General features: G+C 42.9%; 11 non-coding genes across 11 annotated transcripts in view; all 11 read right to left on the bottom strand.

The window, feature by feature from the left end:
* Positions 1-13,561: 13,561 nt before the first annotated feature.
* On the bottom strand, positions 13,562-13,635 carry trnan-guu (transfer RNA asparagine (anticodon GUU)). Its single transcript has one exon. It is a non-coding gene; the product is annotated as a tRNA-Asn (tRNA).
* Positions 13,636-13,968: 333 nt separating this feature from the next.
* On the bottom strand, positions 13,969-14,042 carry trnan-guu (transfer RNA asparagine (anticodon GUU)). Its single transcript has one exon. It is a non-coding gene; the product is annotated as a tRNA-Asn (tRNA).
* Positions 14,043-14,367: 325 nt separating this feature from the next.
* On the bottom strand, positions 14,368-14,441 carry trnan-guu (transfer RNA asparagine (anticodon GUU)). The gene has a single exon. It is a non-coding gene; the product is annotated as a tRNA-Asn (tRNA).
* Positions 14,442-14,764: 323 nt separating this feature from the next.
* Positions 14,765-14,838, bottom strand: trnan-guu (transfer RNA asparagine (anticodon GUU)). Its single transcript has one exon. It is a non-coding gene; the product is annotated as a tRNA-Asn (tRNA).
* A 323-nt stretch (positions 14,839-15,161) lies between these two features.
* On the bottom strand, positions 15,162-15,235 carry trnan-guu (transfer RNA asparagine (anticodon GUU)). Its single transcript has one exon. It is a non-coding gene; the product is annotated as a tRNA-Asn (tRNA).
* Positions 15,236-15,973: 738 nt separating this feature from the next.
* On the bottom strand, positions 15,974-16,047 carry trnak-uuu (transfer RNA lysine (anticodon UUU)). Its single transcript has one exon. It is a non-coding gene; the product is annotated as a tRNA-Lys (tRNA).
* A 324-nt stretch (positions 16,048-16,371) lies between these two features.
* On the bottom strand, positions 16,372-16,445 carry trnan-guu (transfer RNA asparagine (anticodon GUU)). Its single transcript has one exon. It is a non-coding gene; the product is annotated as a tRNA-Asn (tRNA).
* Positions 16,446-16,772: 327 nt separating this feature from the next.
* Positions 16,773-16,846, bottom strand: trnan-guu (transfer RNA asparagine (anticodon GUU)). The gene has a single exon. It is a non-coding gene; the product is annotated as a tRNA-Asn (tRNA).
* A 323-nt stretch (positions 16,847-17,169) lies between these two features.
* trnan-guu (transfer RNA asparagine (anticodon GUU)) lies at positions 17,170-17,243 on the bottom strand. Its single transcript has one exon. It is a non-coding gene; the product is annotated as a tRNA-Asn (tRNA).
* Positions 17,244-17,567: 324 nt separating this feature from the next.
* trnan-guu (transfer RNA asparagine (anticodon GUU)) lies at positions 17,568-17,641 on the bottom strand. The gene has a single exon. It is a non-coding gene; the product is annotated as a tRNA-Asn (tRNA).
* An 844-nt stretch (positions 17,642-18,485) lies between these two features.
* Positions 18,486-18,542, bottom strand: part of trnan-guu (transfer RNA asparagine (anticodon GUU)) — a 74-nt gene continuing 17 nt past the window's right edge. The window contains exon 1 of the tRNA in view: positions 18,486-18,542. This exon is cut by the window's right edge and continues 17 nt beyond it. This is a non-coding gene — a tRNA (tRNA-Asn).

Genomic DNA, 18,542 nt, shown 5'->3' with positions numbered 1-18,542 from the left:
TGAGTGCAGTTCATTTGGGCAGGTGTGAACACAGCAATCACACTGGAGTGCGCACCAAAACAACTGGACCGAGAGCTTCTTGAAGAGGTGGTCTTGGTCCGGTTCGTTTCTGAGAATGTGTTCCGACCTGGATCTGAACCAACTGCAGTCACATGACACATTGTTTGGGTTAAACATGAGCATGTTACAGTCCTGGAGGATTATTAATGTGCACCTCCTCCTGTACTGCCTTAATATGCACATTCAGCACATCCAATGCATCAAAACATTGTTTTCTAGTTGGAGCCGCGCCTCGTTTTCAAACTGTATGGTTTGACTAAAATGAACAATGACAGCAATATAGTCCACGATGAGCAGCGCTAAAATCAACCATGGAAATTCTGACCAATCAAGAGCAGCTTTCTCACACAAGGCATTTGATCTGGTCCGCTTGTAAATGCTGCCGTGAGAACACAAACCAACTCTAGGCAATTATACAACTTTGTGACGAACTCAGTCCCTGATTCAGACCAAAGCAAGACAACTCTAGGTCTGACAGCACCCTGTTAGTGTATTTGTCACCTGACAACACTGGATATCCACCAACTGCCATCCAAGTAGGCAATGTGCTGCCCAATAACAAACATGGCAGCCAGCATTATTGCTCAGGGTGATAAGCCACCCAAGCAGGTGCACCTCTAGTCACAAAGCTCAGATGAGCACACCAATAAAGTAGCTCTGCGGCCGCACCAGCGCTAATACGTTCAGCACTCACATGTGCAAAGGCACGCTCACGGCAAATGTGCAGACACATGCATAAACACACACGCATGCAGAACATGCAGCCGTGGCTTTAGCTTCAAAGTGTTTACCAATTGTGTACCAGATGAGATTTACTTGCCCTGTTGGCACAGCTTGAGAACAACATGTAAACGATGCCAGCCAAGCCAATTAGTTTTGATTCCGACATGAGACAGGAGGCCAAATATCAGACAGGATGGATGAGTGTTGCTGTGACAGTTTCCAACACGAGTGCATCAGATGCTGTCTCAGCTTTAAAAAGAAGATGATTGCAGTGGATAGATGGTTGGAGAATGAATGTAAGACAGGTTAAAAATGAGAAAATCGAATAAAAAAAGATCTGGCTTCGGTTCAGGAAGGGGGGGGGGAGGGGGGGGGGGGGGTCTATGTGTACCTCTTCCTTCGTCGCTCTCTCCTCCACCTCTCTCCCCGTTCTCTCCGTTCCCCCCGGAGCCCTTTGGTGAAAAAATGTCAAATGATCACGCTTCTGTGAGCACCATCTGGCAGCTCGTGCACTTATAGCACCCATCACATCTCTCACTTTCCTGCCAACCTACTACACTACAGTAGTACACTTAACCCTTTGTTCCGCAGGAGGGAAGTCAATAGGAGACACTCACAATGGCTCCTCTCCTCATTTGACCATGAGATTGCTGCAACCTGAGGTCACACCTGAAGTGAATGCACAGAAGAAACAGCTCACAGCTAAAAGGACATGGTGTGTAGAATGTATCTAATGTATGCACGTGAGTATTAAGACGTACTAGCTTAGGAAAAGATGTTGATCCCCAAATGACCACTGTCTTGTTTCGTAGGAAGTATTTTGATCAACAGTTCTTCTTCTTCAAAATAGAAGCCACTATATGTTTTAACAGTTGAACCAGTATGCATTGGCAGTACTTAAGGGTATACTGTGCAGGATTATCCTTTAATAACAATGTAAATCCCCCTCCATCATCACTTGAATGACTCAGGTGTGTGGTATTTATCCACAGAGACCCTGCCATTTGCCTGTTTTCTGGGTGCAAATTTGAATTTCCTAGGATAGTGAAGGCAAGACTCGCCATACTCTGTGTTTGATTGGCTTACCCTGACATTCTTACCCTAACCTTAACCAATCTCACTCCTCTTGCCGAAACCTAACCAACCCAACCAATAAAGGCAACGAGTACCAGCCAATCAGAGAGAGTAGGTCGGGTCATTTCTTTGCCATCCTTGGAAACCTATATATCGTGGGCACCTGGCATCAGTTGCTATGTGCTATTTTGTAGGTGTCAGTTGTCATGACCTGGATGACTGAACCTTTACCAACATGTTCTAGGAAACACAAATTCGCATCCTGAGTGCAGTGTGTGTCCGGTGGTATGCCTTTAATATCAGCCTGTTCTCATTCCGAAGTCTGCATCAGATGCCGATGTCAAAAGCCATCTTTCGTGGTGGTACGATACGCCACTTGGTGTCCATCGCAGTGTTATGATGTACCATCGTTCAGTCAGATGGCACCTGTCACGGCAGTATGATACACCGCTGGATGGTGTCGGGTTGAATTGCTGCCAGTAACAACGTAATAAGGAGCTGGAAAGTCCCAGTTAAGTCAGGCGAGTGGGATGTTGGATGGGTCCAACAAACCGTGGACTTTCACCCAGGAGGCCGGTGTTTGCTTCCTTTATGAGTGGAGAGCCAAACCATGATATTTTTCTCTAATCAGGGGGACATGCTTTTGTTGTCCAAACCTAACCACATCAACAGCAGATGCAGGAGGACACCTAGCACGTAACATATAGACACGAAAGTCCACTTACAAAGCAGCGATATGTGTCGACTTGGGATGAGATTATGTTGTTTATATAGCTCTGACACAGTTTCATGAGAGTAAACAGTAAAATCAGCACACTCACTCCAACCCTGTCCCATATCGACGTTTGGTCTTGGACTTTCCACGTCCAGGTACAACGTGAAAGGTACCCTGGGTTGTTGACGTGTCAAGTAATACCTGTTACATGCATTGTCTTCTTTCAAAATACACAAGTTTTCACAGGAAATGTACTGTTTCCACGCAGTCTCTTTAAAAATAAATGCACTACGTCAGTACAACTACATGAACTGACGTTTTTTTCCTCCAACAACTAACGCACGTGGTTGGGTTTAGACAAGAAAAGCATGTGGTTAGGTTTTGGAAAAAAGAACAGGGTTTGGCTTTAGAATCTTGCGGCACACGAACACCACTATCCCAGATCAAGGTCGGTGTTTGTTGGACCCCTGCACCACCACTCCCAGCTGCCCTACTTGGACTTTTGCCACCTTAACTTTCGTTCGTGTCCTGCCACGTCTCCCCGATTCTACTGAGCGCCATTAAACTATAATGGCAACCAGCCACGTATCATGCCAACGTTAAAGGATGCCTTTTTTCATCAGTGTCTGACAAGGCAAGTCACTGCCCAAGGATTTCGATGACTTCGGAGTGAGAGCGGGCTCGTAAAGTTGATACTGAAATTCATGTGGATTTTACTGGATTACATGCCTGCAACAGGGAAATGGCGGACTCCGCCACCAACAATGAAAATTACGATATAGAAAGGTGATTACTGAATGCAAATCCATTCAATGGATATTGCAGAGCAATGCTAACCATAAATAGTATCAATAATGGAGTCTGACTTCATTACTTTTTTAAGCATTGTTCCTTTAAGATTGAATTAATGGAAAAGAGACAGTCAGTCAATGATAATCGTGAACACGGTGGCATGGAAACAGAGCTATGCAGGAAACATACTGTGGTTTGTACATGAAAGAAAAAAAGAGGAGTAATTATTTGGACAGTCAGAGTACAAACAGCCTATTGATTGCATGCAAACAGAGCAGTGTCACTGCAAACCAAACACACACACTCATTAATCGGCCTCCCCTATTTCACATTATATGCACATTTGACGGCTATTTCTGTATGTACACATTCTGTTGTGAACAGAATATTTACATCACTCCATAAAGTGACCCACAAACTGCAAAAAGCGAGGCGATGGCGCTGAATATCCACCACGGAGATGGATTTGATTTTCACTGCATATACTATCAGGCAAAGTGTGTTGTGAACTTGATAATCTGGTTTTCTGTCGTGCCCCATGCCAAGAGCAATTGGAACAAGGCCGAAATGGATTGTGTTAGCAGACACAGATAAGATGAATAATTCTGTGGCAATATGGCATCCAAACATTTATGTAGCATTGTGTATTAATCAGTTCAACATCGCCTTGAATGCATTTGTGGATAATGGGCGACAAATGGCCTGGTAGGACACATTTGGCAAACAGCTGACGAGCCAATAGCATTGTTTGGGTCACAATGTATCAGTGTTGTTAATTTTTATATGCATAATTTGTTTAATGGAAGGGTACAGCATCTGTTATCACTCCTAAATCCACCTTGAAATAAAATTTTTATTTCTCTCAGACTCTTTCTAAGCAATGTCCTTTGACCAGTTTTGACTTGTGAGTCTTATTTTCCATCTTTTTCGAGTTCTCCAGATAGTGAGAACATATGGTCGTGTTGCTCCCGGCGGTAAAAACAGATTTTATTAAAATCTTTAACACAATTTGTCACTTTGTGCTAAAAACAAACAATTCCTAATTATCCATTTCTATGAAATCTGTATCCTGTCAAAGTCACCCAACTCTTTCTCGCCTGCTGATTGCAAAAAAAAAAAAAGTGAGTAAAGGCACCAGTTTAATGCTTAAAATTTAATATCATGATAAGTTTATTCATCCAGCACACTTTTCCTTTGAAACTACAAGTTGCAGAAAAGCACGACAAGAAATATATAAATAACAAAAAAGTGTTTTCAGACACAATTTTGGCAGTTTCAGAAGAATTTGCTGGGCTGACAGGTGGAAGGTGACTCAGCAAAATCTGGGAGACGGAAATGGTGGATGTAGAAATGAAGGGACGTGAGGCAGAGCGAGAGGCAGAAACGGAGTGACAAGAGTGAGAAAGCGAGAGAAATGAAGGGAGAAAAGAGAGCGCGGACAAAAGTGCAACATCTCTCCCTCTCTGTTTCTCTGTTGGACACGTACCACAGGACAAAGTTTAACTTTTCCCCAGCTTTGGAAAGGCCTGTGTTTCCTCTAATGGTTGAGGGAAATGACTGCCAATCCATCACAGATAATTTCTGCCCACCAGAGATATTCATAGGTCATGTCTCAAATATCCATGATTCATGCTTGCTGTGACTATTTCTGAAATTACCGATGAAATTATTGGTTTTAATTTGAGTCTGTCTCTGGTTGGTAGTACTTGTTGTTATGTGAACATCAACATGTCCTGTTCAGTACACAGAGAGGATACATGAAGCTTAATGACATCCACAATTAAAATGGATGGTTAACTTTAACAAGACTCTACAGCCATGCTAACGGCTCTGTGAGGCTGCAATGAAACACAGCAGTACATTGAACTAAATGCTAATATCAGCATGCTAATAGCTTTAACTGTCAATGCTAACATGATTATGTTAGCAGGGGGTGTATTGTAATTGTCCATGGTCTGAGTTTAGCCCGTTAGCTTGCTAATGTGTTAGCCCAGCTGCCAGTAAACCACAAGAATTTACTGATATTGTACATTTGAATGTTTCATATTGGAATGATAATAGTTAAGTGTTGATAACTTAACTGCTAGGAATGTATCTGAACGGTTACATCTGATGGTCTATATGTTAATTTTGTGCTCCTCCTGAACCGAAGCACACCACCTAGGTCCAGTAGCTTGCTAACTGTACGATTCATTTGACAAAATAGTAACGCCAGGTGGCCTTGGCGGGTAAGCGCCTCAATTTTGAACTGCAAACCCCCTTGATCATGGCCTATGTTACCACTGTTAGCTCTGTTAGCACTCTTAGCCATGTCAGCACAGCTAGTGGTGCTAACATACAGATGCTAAAGGGGCTTTACAGCTCAAAATAAAGTGCAGAGAGATTGCAGGGTGGCCACAATAGCTATGTTTCCATCCAAAAGTGATTCGAATCATTGGGAAATGCACATTAAAAGAAATATGAAATCGTGTGTTTCCATTAAATGTATGGACTTTGGTGAAAATTCTGCAGAACTGGAAACAAAACAAGTCTCGCATTCTTCTTCTTCTACGTTTTCTGGCGGTTGGCAACCAGCTTGTAAATGCATTACCGCCTTCCCGACCCGGAGTGTGGATATCACCATGAAGAGAGGTGCGCTACGTCAGACTTAATTCGAACGTAACTGTTTCCATCCCCCGTTTTGCGAATCAACATTTTTTTAAATCAACCAAAACCTGGCTAAAGCGAGCGTATTTTAGTTTGTGCCAATCAGGGGATTTTAATTCGAATTTTGGTGTTTCGATCATAATTTTACCTTGCGATACTTCTAGATGCGCATCTAAACAGGCTGATGGAAACATGGCTAATGTTTCCACAGCAATGCCATCCAGGGTAAGGTACCAATTGCAAATGAGCAGTGTCGCTAGCTAACTCCCACCCACAGATATGGTACAAAGAAACATTTTGCCCCCTCTCCATTCTCCAATCGGGTTGCCTCTGAGAGTAAGCGTCTTAATTCTGAGTCACAAACCCTGTTAAACTTGGCCTCTGTTAGCACTGTTAGCACAGCTAGTGGTGCTAACATATGCTAGTTGACGGTGCTAAAGGGGTTTTGCGGCTCCAAATGAAGGGGCTGCTGTTGAGACACTGCAGGGTGGTCCAGTGCAACACCACTCAGGGAGTGGTACCAGCTGAATCAAAACGCTGCTAGCTAACTCCCACCTGAGCAGCCAAGGCTAACAGCTAAGCAGTTTGAAACTGGAGCTTGGGCAGTGGGCACTATGTTTTCACATTTAACAGCAAATCCAAGAGAAAATCAATTTACATCACAAAACATTATGTTACCACCTCTAAATGGATAGATTTGAAATGTGGTGCTTAAGATCACTGAGTCAATGTAGCATCGGGCTAACAGGAGAGGCCTTTTGTGTTTCAGGTCTTTTTGCGTTTTTTTTTGGTTGTTGTTCTTTTTTTTTTTCTTAAAAATCAACCTGTTAGTTACCAGTTAAAGGGTGTTTAAAACCTGCATGTATATGAGCTGACACTGTCACTGACAGATTGGCACAATGGATGGCGTGACACCAAAGCAAGATGGCTGCTAAGCTGCAGAACACCATTCAAGACCAATGACAAAACTGGCCATTTTTCCGCATGACATTTCCAGCCGTGAATGTGCCATCAAACCTGGGTATTTAAGCATTTAAACATTATCATGCCCTGACCATAACCTTTTTTGTACAGGATATCTGTAACCTAATAACATATGTAATAATATAATAATGCCCAATGCCAACTTTTATTCTTGCAATTGGGCTGAATGTTTGGTCACTAAATGTAATTAGTTTTGGAGCACAAAAGGACGGGGACTAGGTAGTGAGTACTTTTGTGTCTCAAGGTGCTCCATCCTTGGATTAATAATAAAGGCATACATCCAAAGCTGATAAATATCATCAGCTGGAAGAACTTTAAGTTTCCATTAACTAATAAATGGTACAATAAATCATACACTGATGTACTATTTTAACAAAGGTAACGAGCCGACACATCTGACATTACAGCAGCGGCATTAGCTCAAGGCTGCTATAATGAGCTCAAATCACTGACCTGTCTGAGTATGTCTTCAAGAGCCTTATGAATCTGAAGGTCGGATCAACTGTTTCCACTGACATTCTGTACATGACTGTGAATGATGTGGGTTTTTTTTTTTAATTTTTCAGAAAAGAAGTTTTAAAGTCACAGGTTGTCGATTAAGTGGAAGCCATGCTGTGACCAACACATGCACAACATCGTTATGAAAATGTTCAAACTGCCTTTGCAGTCTTTGAAAGACATTTTCTGCTCATGAGTCATGATCGTCAAACCCAAGTCTTGTCTGAACGTGAGGTCTTAAAGTGCAAATTTCGCAAATCACGCACAAATCGCCAACTCTGTCTCACACTCTTTCTCACTCCTTCTGTCTGCAACATTTATTGTCAGTGCTGTTTACACTCACACAACTCCATCTGCTTCAGGCACACAGAGCATTTAAAATATAATGTAGCTGTCTGGTAAAAAAAAAAAAAAAAACTAGCAAAGAGGACCAATTACTGATTATTTTTCAGGTTCATAATTGTATTTTGGGTTTCTTATAGAACATGTTTATCTGGTTTTATGTTCAAAAAACTATTTCCCTCATACTGTCTGTACTGGAACACCTGTATTCACCTTCTTTGTCTCTTTCAGGATCCCACCCAACAAAGCTCAGTCTGCTCTGATTGGTCAGCATAGCTGGGTCTTCTGTATCTTGGCGTATATACACCATCAATAGGCCCGTTTCCACTGAAGAAGTTCCTGGTACTATTTGGGGGGCAGGAACCACTACAGGAACGTCCTCTGGCTCGGCCCTCTCAACCGCTGTGTCTCTACTCAGAGAGCGGAGTAGGAGGAAGGTTCCTGTAAAGTTACCGGGCTCTGGATGTGACGTAATCGTTGCGCGACCATTTTGACCGGGGCGATGTAATGGCGTAGAGTAATAACTCACTAAACTCAAAAAGTGGCCTGTGAATTTTTTTTTCACAGCAGATGTCTTAGTTACAACATGATTGAGCTAACTGGAGTAGTTTCATGTTGTTTCCAACAACGGGAGGCTTTTAACAGATGACGTCCTGATGTTAGCTTTGCTGCTGCTGTTAGCTGTCCCTGTCAGCTGCAGCCACTGATGCTTTCTAGACATCCTGATTTCCCAAAATAAATACCACACATAGCAACACAAAACTGCTTTGCTAGCTCAATCATGTTGTAACTAAGATATCCTCTGAAATATCTGAAAATATTTTTTTCACGGACCGGTTCTTGAGTTTTTTTACATGGCGGCGGAAGCTATATGAACAAGCTAACCCTCGTCTGCTGAGTTTTAAAAATGCCGGCTATTTTGTTGCTTTCTCTTGACGTCACATCCCGCCTTGAGTATATCCAGTCAGCACCAAGTAACCCCCAAGCCCCAGCCAGGAGTTTTTTGGGGCCGTTCTGAGTACCTACTCCGAGGCAGGGACTTGTTTAGCAGCTGTAAAAGTTCCGGAACTCTGTCCTTCGGGGGTGGTTCCTGCGGTGGAGACACGCACCAACAGCTCCGGCCCCGTAAAATTACCCCGAAGTTCCTGTGGTGGAAACGGGCCTAATGCAGTTGGGGAAGCACTTTCTCCATAAGATGACGTGTTTTCCTCTTGTTAGCAAGTTGCTAATTGTAGCAGTGTACTTGCAGACAGGAAATGACTGTAACAGAGTACAGGGTGATTTTCTACTGTTAAAGAATCACCAATAAAAGCTATTTAATCAAATTATCCATAACCGGGCATGTTTCAGCAGGAATATGATAAGGAATCTGGGAGAAATTAACAACACTGGCAACCAACATCACATGTTTCCATGATGTTAGCATGTAGCGTCATGTAGCAGCCAGGGAGTGACTTTACCAAGAGAATAGCAGCACTTTCTACCATGAAAAATCACCAGTAAAAGTTTCTTAACCAAAATCTTCAAAACTAGACATGTTCCAGCAGGAATATTATCCAAAATCTGCAAGAAATTAACATCAGCAACCAAAATTACATGTTTCCCTGAAGCATGTAGCTACATGTAGCAGCCACAGAATGACTTTACCAAGAGTACAGCAGCACTTTGAACCATGAACTTCTTAACCAACCAAAATGTTCACAACTGGACCTGCAAGTCAGAATATGCTCCAAAAACTCAGAGAAATTGACATAATCTGTAACCAAGATTACATGTTTTATTAATGTTAGCATGTAGCTACATGTAGCAGTGTACTTGCAGCCAGGAAATGACTGTAAGAGTACAGCAGCACTTTCTGCCATGAAAAATCGCCATTTAAAGCTTCTTAACTAATACCTTCACAACCTGACATATTCCTTTGGGAATATGATTCAAAATCTGGGAGAAATTAACATCATAAGTAACCAAGGTTACAAATAAAAGCTTTAAATCCAAAATCTTGGATGAATATGATCCAAAAACTGAGAGAAATCATCTGCAACTAAGATGATCCAAAAACTGAGAGAAATCATCCGCAACTAAGATTCCATGTCTTAATATCATTAGCATGTAGATACATGTAGCATTGTGCTTACAGGCTGGAAATTAGGCTACTGTAACAGAATACAGCGGTACTTTCTACTGTTAAATAATCACCAAAAAAACTGCTTAACTAAAATCTTCACGATTGGACATGTTCAAGCACGACTATGATCTGAAATTGGAGAAAAATCAATATCATCAGCAACCAAGAATACATGTTTTACAGACATTAGCATGTAGCTACATGTAGCAGTGTACTTGCAGGCGGGGAATGACTGTAAGAATATAGTGGCACTTTCGGCCATGAAAAATCACCAGTCAAAGCTTCTGAACCAAAATCTTCACAATTGACCTATGGCTAAGCCACGCCCCCCTCCACTCACTTGAACAAACTATCAACATTCAGTGACCGGCGCTATGGCAGGTGTCACAGTACACGGCATTTCGCAGGAGGCAATTGATGATTTTTGGGGACATAACGATCAGATGTCATTGAGAAGTAACCAAAAGGGCCTAAACTACGCATTGGAGGGATATATTCATCATTTTATTGTTGAGAAGGTCGATGAAAAGCTTAAATTACATGACAAAATTTACAGGTCACAGTGTACGCTTGTGAACCGCATCTCGTTACCGTCACCATCAAAGATAACAAGTTAAAGTGCCACTGAAGTTAAGGTTTTTGGCTCAGAATATGAGAAAAGGATAACGGCCTTTTTACCATCTTTACCAAGAGTGTCTCTCCGTTAGTTTGGTGCTACAGTATTTACACTGAATCATTCAGCATAACGTTTGCCAACCTTTGTTATCTCTGCCATTACAGATAAGTTAATGAAGCTAAGCTCCAGAAGTTAACGTTAGCTTAACTAGAGCCCTTTGGACAACAGCTAACAATGATGTACGATCACCAAAGTACAAAACTAGAACAAAATAGGCTAATGAACTCCCAGCAAACAAGGTGACATGATGAACAACGCAGCTAGGAGCTAATGTTAGGCTAACTTTAGCTAACGTTAGCTAGAGATGTTAAAGATAACTTTATATTTCTTTCCAGCAAAGTGACAATATGTTGCCTCAAACACAATGTTGACTTACCTTAGAACAGATGTAGACATCATTGTTAATCTTATTCACGTTGAGTTGATGTTGTGGTCTAACGTTACCACACAACTTTATCCAAAGGAGACACTTTTCTCGGTTGAGATGTGGTTTAATAAAGTGTAAACAAACTGAACAAAACTGACTTTCTGTAATGCATTTCAATGACCGTCCAGGCAGAGAATGTCCGAGTGTATGGAATGGCTATACGCACTGTGATTGACTCATCGCGTTTGAGGGCGGGGCTTAGCCATAGGTCAATTGGACATGTACCAGCAGCAACTACGGTTACAGGTTTCACTGACGCTAGCATGTAACTACATGTAGCAGTGTAGAGTATGTAATATAAACATTTGAAGTAATGGGTCTGGAGCAGATGATTGTGTAAAACAGCTGGAAACAGTCTTCTGTGTTTTTTTCACACAGGAATTACTTTTATGTTTACCTTCTTATTTTGGAAACTTTACAATGAACATCTGACACTGTAATATAAGACAGAAAAAATAAATCACTGAAAAATTGGATTGTTTGAAAAATGTATTGGGGTAAAACTGCAGTTTTTCTTGCATTTAGCGATTTATGAAAGGTTAGCACTTTGGTAATACATAATTTTGTAGGGTGACAGCAACATGTAGAATATACTTACAATTGCTGTAAAGGACAATGTACTGCTGAAAAACAATTTCAAGGTAGGAAAGGTAAGTGCAGTGTCAGAAATTAGCAAGGGCCATGGGCCATTTGGCCCGCAATTTATCCAAGAATGTCCCCAAAAGCCATGTTCCAGGGGCCAAAATTGCCCCCAGGTTTTCGAAACAACTATATGTATTTATATTTTTAACAGTATTACAATCTGACATTAAAGTATAATTTTATTTTCATTAAATTAATTTACCGTCACATCTACAACTCATTTTCCAAACATAATCAACGAGATTGCACTGATTACGTGAGAGTAATCTGACAGAGAAGGGGAGGGGGCTTTGCTGTACCATAAGTATAATTTAACCATTTCTTGGGTGATCTGTGTCTACACAATGACAAATTAATGAAAAATTAAGGTAGAATGAATGTTAAATTTTAAATTAACTCACTTCCAGGATTGCATCTAAGGAATTTATAGTAATTTGGCCTTTTTAACAATAAAAGTAACTGTAATATGGTGAAACATTAGTACTGCTATCAGTAGATTAATGGTTAAATCATCACATTTAAACTGGTTGAATTATAGGAAATCTGAGTGATATTAACTTCACGTAACCCATTGTATATTTCATTTATAGTGGTTTGTACTGAAGAGTGAAGACATTATCTTAGTTGGTTTTGCTTTTCATGTGCTTATTGTTAGAACATAATTACAATTTTTGATGGCCCCCAAACATTTTGAAAATGCCCCCATTTTTTAGACCGTTGGGGCCAAAATTGCCCCCAAAATATTTTGGTAATTTCATACCCTGTGTCCACTGCAAGATATCAGCCTGGTGATGTAGGCCTTGCTTTTTTAAAAAGTGGAAGCGACCATAGGCAGATCTAAAGAAAGTGATGGGGCTTTATATTCCAACCCCCTGTATTTGAACTGAATACTCACTTTGAAACCTATTTGTTTTCAGTATACAAGGACATACTGCAAGTGATGGTTTGTCTTCATTGTTTTTCTGCTGGTTTCATGACAGATGCTGCACACTGGTTTTTCATTCATGAAGGGAGCTGTTTTGTTTTTTTCTCCCCAGCAGAAAACGTCCCTGGGTGGGCTTGAACCACCAACCTTTCAGTTAACAGCCGAACGCGCTAACCGATTGCGCCACAGAGACAGCTGTGGAAGGGGTGGGGCCTCAGACAGCAAGACCCACCCACTTGCATTTGCTGTCCACTTCAAGATGTCAGCCTGGTTAGGTAGGCTTTGCTTTTTTGAAAAGTGGGAGCGACCATAGGCAGATCTAATGAAAGTGATGGGGCTTTATATTCTTACCCCCTGTATTTGAACTGAATACTCACTTTGAAACCTATTTGTTTTCAGTATACAAGGACATACTGCAAGTGATGGTTTGTCTTCATTGTTTTTCTGCTGGTTTCGTAAGAGAAGCTGGACACTGGTTTTTCATTTATGAAGGGAGCTGTTTTGTTTTTTTCTCCCCAGCAGAAAACGTCCCTGGGTGGGCTTGAACCACCAACCTTTCGGTTAACAGCCGAACGCGCTAATCGATTGCGCCACAGAGACAGCTGTGGAAGGGGTGGGGCCTCAGTCAGCAAGCCCCACCCACTTGCATTGCTGTCCACTTCAAGATGTCAGCCTGGTTAGGTAGGCTTTGCTTTTTTGAAAATTGGACGCAACCATAGGCAGATCTAATGAAAGTGATGGGGCTTTATATTCCTAAGTCCTGTATTTGAACTGAATACTCACTTTGAAACCTATTTGTTTTTCGTGTACAAGGACACACAGGAAGTGATGGTTTGTCTTCATTGTTTTTCTGCTGGTTTCATGACAGACCCTGCACACTGGTTTTTCATTTATGAAGGGAGCTGTTTTGTTTTTTTCTCCCCAGCAGAAAACGTCCCTGGGTGGGCTTGAACCACCAACCTTTCGGTTAACAGCCGAACGCGCTAACCGATTGCGCCACAGAGACAGCTGTGGAAGGGGTGGGGCCTCAGACAGCAAGACCCACCCACTTGCATTTGCTGTCCACTTCAAGATGTCAGCCTGGTTATGTAGGCTTTGCTTTTTTGAAAAGTGGACGCAACCATAGGCAGATCTAATGAAAGTGATGGGGCTTTATATTCTTACCCCCTGTATTTGAACTGAATACTCACTTTGAAACCTATTTGTTTTCAGTATACAAGGACATACTTCAAGTGATGGTTTGTCTTCATTGTTTTTCTGCTGGTTTCCTGACAGATGCTGCACACTGGTTTTTCATTTATGAAGGGAGCTGTTTTGTTTTTTTCTCCCCAGCAGAAAACGTCCCTGGGTGGGCTTGAACCACCAACCTTTCGGTTAACAGCCGAACGCGCTAACCGATTGCGCCACAGAGACAGCTGTGGAAGGGGTGGGGCCTCAGACAGCAAGACCCACCCACTTGCATTTGCTGTCCACTTCAAGATGTCAGCCTGGTTATGTAGGCTTTGCTTTTTTGAAAAGTGGAAGTGACCATAGGCAGATCTAATGAAAGTGATGGGGCTTTATATTCTTACCCCCTGTATTTGAACTGAATACTCACTTTGAAACCTATTTGTTTTCAGTATACAAGGACACACAGGAAGTGATGGTTTGTCTTCATTGTTTTTCTGCTGGTTTCATGACAGACCCTGCACACTGGTTTTTCATTTATGAAGGGAGCTGGTTTCCTTTCAGCAGAAAACGTCCCTGGGTGGGCTTGAACCACCAACCTTTCGGTTAACAGCCGAACGCGCTAACCGATTGCGCCACAGAGACAGCTGTGGAAGGGGTGGGGCCTCAGACAGCAAGACCCACCCACTTGCATTTGCTGTCCACTTCAAGATGTCAGCCTGGTTATGTAGGCCTTGCTTTTTTGAAAAGTGGAAGTGACCATAGGCAGATCTAAAGAAAGTGATGGGGCTTTATATTCTTACCCCTGTATTTGAACTGAATACTCACTTTGAAACCTATTTGTTTTCAGTATACAAGGACACACAGGAAGTGATGGTTTGTCTTCATTGTTTTTCTGCTGGTTTCATGACAGACCCTGCACACTGGTTTTTCATTCATGAAGGGAGCTGGTTTCTTTCAGCAGAAAACGTCCCTGGGTGGGCTTGAACCACCAACCTTTCGGTTAACAGCCGAACGCGCTAACCGATTGCGCCACAGAGACAGCTGTGGAAGGGGTGGGGCCTCAGACAGCAAGACCCACCCACTTGCATTTGCTGTCCACTTCAAGATGTCAGCCTGGTTATGTAGGCCTTGCTTTTTGAAAAGTTGGAAGTGACCATAGGCAGATCAAAAGAAAGTGATGGGGCTTTATATTCTTACCCCTGTATTTGAACTGAATACTCACTTTGAAACCTATTTGTTTTCAGTATACAAGGACACACAGGAAGTGATGGTTTGTCTTCATTGTTTTTCTGCTGGTTTCCTGACAGACCCTGCACACTGGTTTTTCATTCATGAAGGGAGCTGGTTTCTTTCAGCAGAAAACGTCCCTGGGTGGGCTTGAACCACCAACCTTTCGGTTAACAGCCGAACGCGCTAACCGATTGCGCCACAGAGACAGCTGTGGAAGAGGCGGGGCCTCCACCAGCAAGACCCACCCACTTGCATTGCTGTCCACTTCAAGATGTCAGCCTGGTTATGTAGGCTTTGCTTTTTTGAAAATTGGACGCAACCATAGGCAGATCTAATGAAAGTGATGGGGCTTTATATTCCTACCCCCTGTATTTGAACTGAATACTCACTTTGAAACCTATTTGTTTTCAGTATACAAGGACACACAGGAAGTGATGGTTTGTCTTCATTGTTTTTCTGCTGGTTTCATGACAGATGCTGCACACTGGTTTTTCATTCATGAAGGGAGCTGTTTTGTTTTTTTCTCCCCAGCAGAAAACGTCCCTGGGTGGGCTTGAACCACCAACCTTTCGGTTAACAGCCGAACATGCTAACCAATTGCGCCACAGAGACAGCTGTGCAAGAGGCGGGGCCTCCACCAGCAAGACCCACCCACTTGCATTGCTGTCCACTTCAAGATGTCAGCCTGGTTAGGTAGGCTTTGCTTTTTTGAAAATTGGACGCAACCATAGGCAGATCTAATGAAAGTGATGGGGCTTTATATTCCTACCCCCTGTATTTGAACTGAATACTCACTTTGAAACCTATTTGTTTTCAGTATACAAGGACATACTGCAAGTGATGGTTTGTCTTCATTGTTTTTCTGCTGGTTTCCTGACAGACCCTGCACACTGGTTTTTCATTTATGAAGGGAGCTGTTTTGTTTTTTTCTCCCCAGCAGAAAACGTCCCTGGGTGGGCTTGAACCACCAACCTTTCAGTTAAAAGCCGAACACGCTAACCGATTGCGCCACAGAGACAGCTGTGGAAGGGGTGGGGCCTCAGACAACAAGACCCACCCACTTGCATTTGCTGTCCACTTCCAGATGTCAGCCTGGTTAGGTAGGCTTTGCTTTTTTGAAAATTGGACGCAACCATAGGCAGATCTAATGAAAGTGATGGGGCTTTATATTCTTACCCCCTGTATTTGAACTGAATACTCACTTTGAAACCTATTTGTTTTTAGTATACAAGGACACACAGGAAGTGATGGTTTGTCTTCATTGTTTTTCTGCTGGTTTCCTGACAGATGCTGCACACTGGTTTTTCATTCATGAAGGGAGCTGTTTTCTTTCAGCAGAAAACGTCCCTGGGTGGGCTTGAACCACCAACCTTTCGGTTAACAGCCGAACGCGCTAACCGATTGCGCCACAGAGACAGCTGTGGAAGGGGTGGGGCCTCAGACAGCAAGACCCACCCACTTGCATTTGCTGTCCACTTCCAGATGTCAGCCTGGTTATGTAGGCTTTGCTTTTTTGAAAAGTGGAAGTGACCATAGGCAGATCTAAAGAAAGTGATGGGGCTTTATATTCTTACCCCCTGTATTTGAACTGAATACTCACTTTGAAACCTATTTGTTTTCAGTATACAAGGACATACTGCAAGTGATGGTTTGTCTTCATTGTTTTTCTGCTGGTTTCATGACAGATGCTGCACACTGGTTTTTCATTCATGAAGGAGCTGGTTTCTTCTCCCCAGCAGAAAACGTCCCTGGGTGGGCTTGAACCACCAACCTTTCGGTTAACAGCCGAACGCGCTAACCGATTGCGCCACAGAGACAGCTGTGGAAGGGGTGGGGCCTCAGACAGCAAGACCCACCCACTTGCATTGCTGTCCACTTCAAGATGTCAGCCTGGTTATGTAGGCTTTGCTTTTTTGAAAATTGGACGCAACCATAGGCAGATCTAATGAAAGTGATGGGGCTTTATATTCCTACCCCCTGTATTTGAACTGAATACTCACTTTGAAACCTTTTTGTTTTTAGTGTACAAGGACACACAGGAAGTGATGGTTTGTCTTCATTGTTTTTCTACTGGTTTCATGACAGATGCTGCACACTGGCTTTTCATTCATGAAGGGAGCTGTTTTCTTTCAGCAGAAAACGTCCCTGGGTGGGCTTGAACCACCAACCTTTCGGTTAACAGCCGAACGCGCTAACCGATTGCGCCACAGAGACAGCTGTGGAAGAGGTGGGGCCTCCACCAGCAAGCCCCACCCACTTGCATTTGCTGTCCACTTCAAGATGTCAGCCTGTTTATGTAGGCCTTACTTCTTTGAAAAGTGGAAGCGACCATAGGCAGATCTAATGAAAGTGATGGGGCTTTATATTCCTACCCCCTGTATTTGAACTGAATACTCACTTTGAAACCTATTTGTTTTTAGTATACAAGGACACACAGGAAGTGATGGTTTGTCTTCATTGTTTTTCTGCTGGTTTCCTGACAGATGCTGCACACTGGTTTTTCATTTATGAAGGGAGCTGGTTTCTTTCAGCAGAAAACGTCCCTGGGTGGGCTTGAACCACCAACCTTTCGGTTAACAGCCGAACGCGCTAACCGATTGCGCCACAGAGACAGCTGTGGAAGGGGTGGGGCCTCAGACAGCAAGCCCCACCCACTTGCATTTGCTGTCCACTTCAAGATGTCAGCCTGGTTAGGTAGGCTTTGCTTTTTTGAAAAGTGGAAGCGACCATAGGCAGATCTAATGAAAGTGATGGGGCTTTATATTCTTACCCCCTGTATTTGAACTGAATACTCACTTTGAAACCTATTTGTTTTTAGTGTACAAGGACACACAGGAAGTGATGGTTTGTCTTCATTGTTTTTCTGCTGGTTTCCTGACAGATGCTGCACACTGGTTTTTCATTCATGAAGGGAGCTGTTTTCTTTCAGCAGAAAACGTCCCTGGGTGGGCTTGAACCACCAACCTTTCAGTTAACAGCCGAACACGCTAACCGATTGCGCCACAGAGATAGCTGTGGAAGGGGTGGGGCCTCAGACAACAAGACCCACCCACTTGCATTTGCTGTCCACTTCAAGATGTCAGCCTGGTTATGTAGGCCTTGCTTTTTTGAAAAGTGGAAGCGACCATAGGCAGATCTAATGAAAGTGATGGGGCTTACATAACCAGGCCTACATAACCAGGCTGACATCTTGAAGTGGACAGCAATGCAAGTGGGTGGGGCTTGCTGGTGGAGGCCCCGCCTCTTGCACAGCTGTGTCTGTGGCGCAATCGGTTAGCACGTTCGGCTGTTAACCGAAAGGTTGGTGGTTCAAGGAACAGGAACCTATTTGTTTTTAGTGTACAAGGACACACAGGAAGTGATGGTTTGTCTTCATTGTTTTTCTGCTGGTTTCCTGACAGATGCTGCACACTGGTTTTTCATTCATGAAGGGAGCTGTTTTCTTTCAGCAGAAAACGTCCCTGGGTGGGCTTGAACCACCAACCTTTCGGTTAACAGCCGAACGCGCTAACC

The sequence above is a fragment of the Epinephelus fuscoguttatus genome, linkage group LG23, assembly GCF_011397635.1.
Source record: "Epinephelus fuscoguttatus linkage group LG23, E.fuscoguttatus.final_Chr_v1".
NCBI classification, from domain to species: domain Eukaryota; kingdom Metazoa; phylum Chordata; class Actinopteri; order Perciformes; family Serranidae; genus Epinephelus; species Epinephelus fuscoguttatus.
Note: the sequence above shows the minus strand (reverse complement) of the source record. Positions and strands in the feature narration are given on the sequence as shown.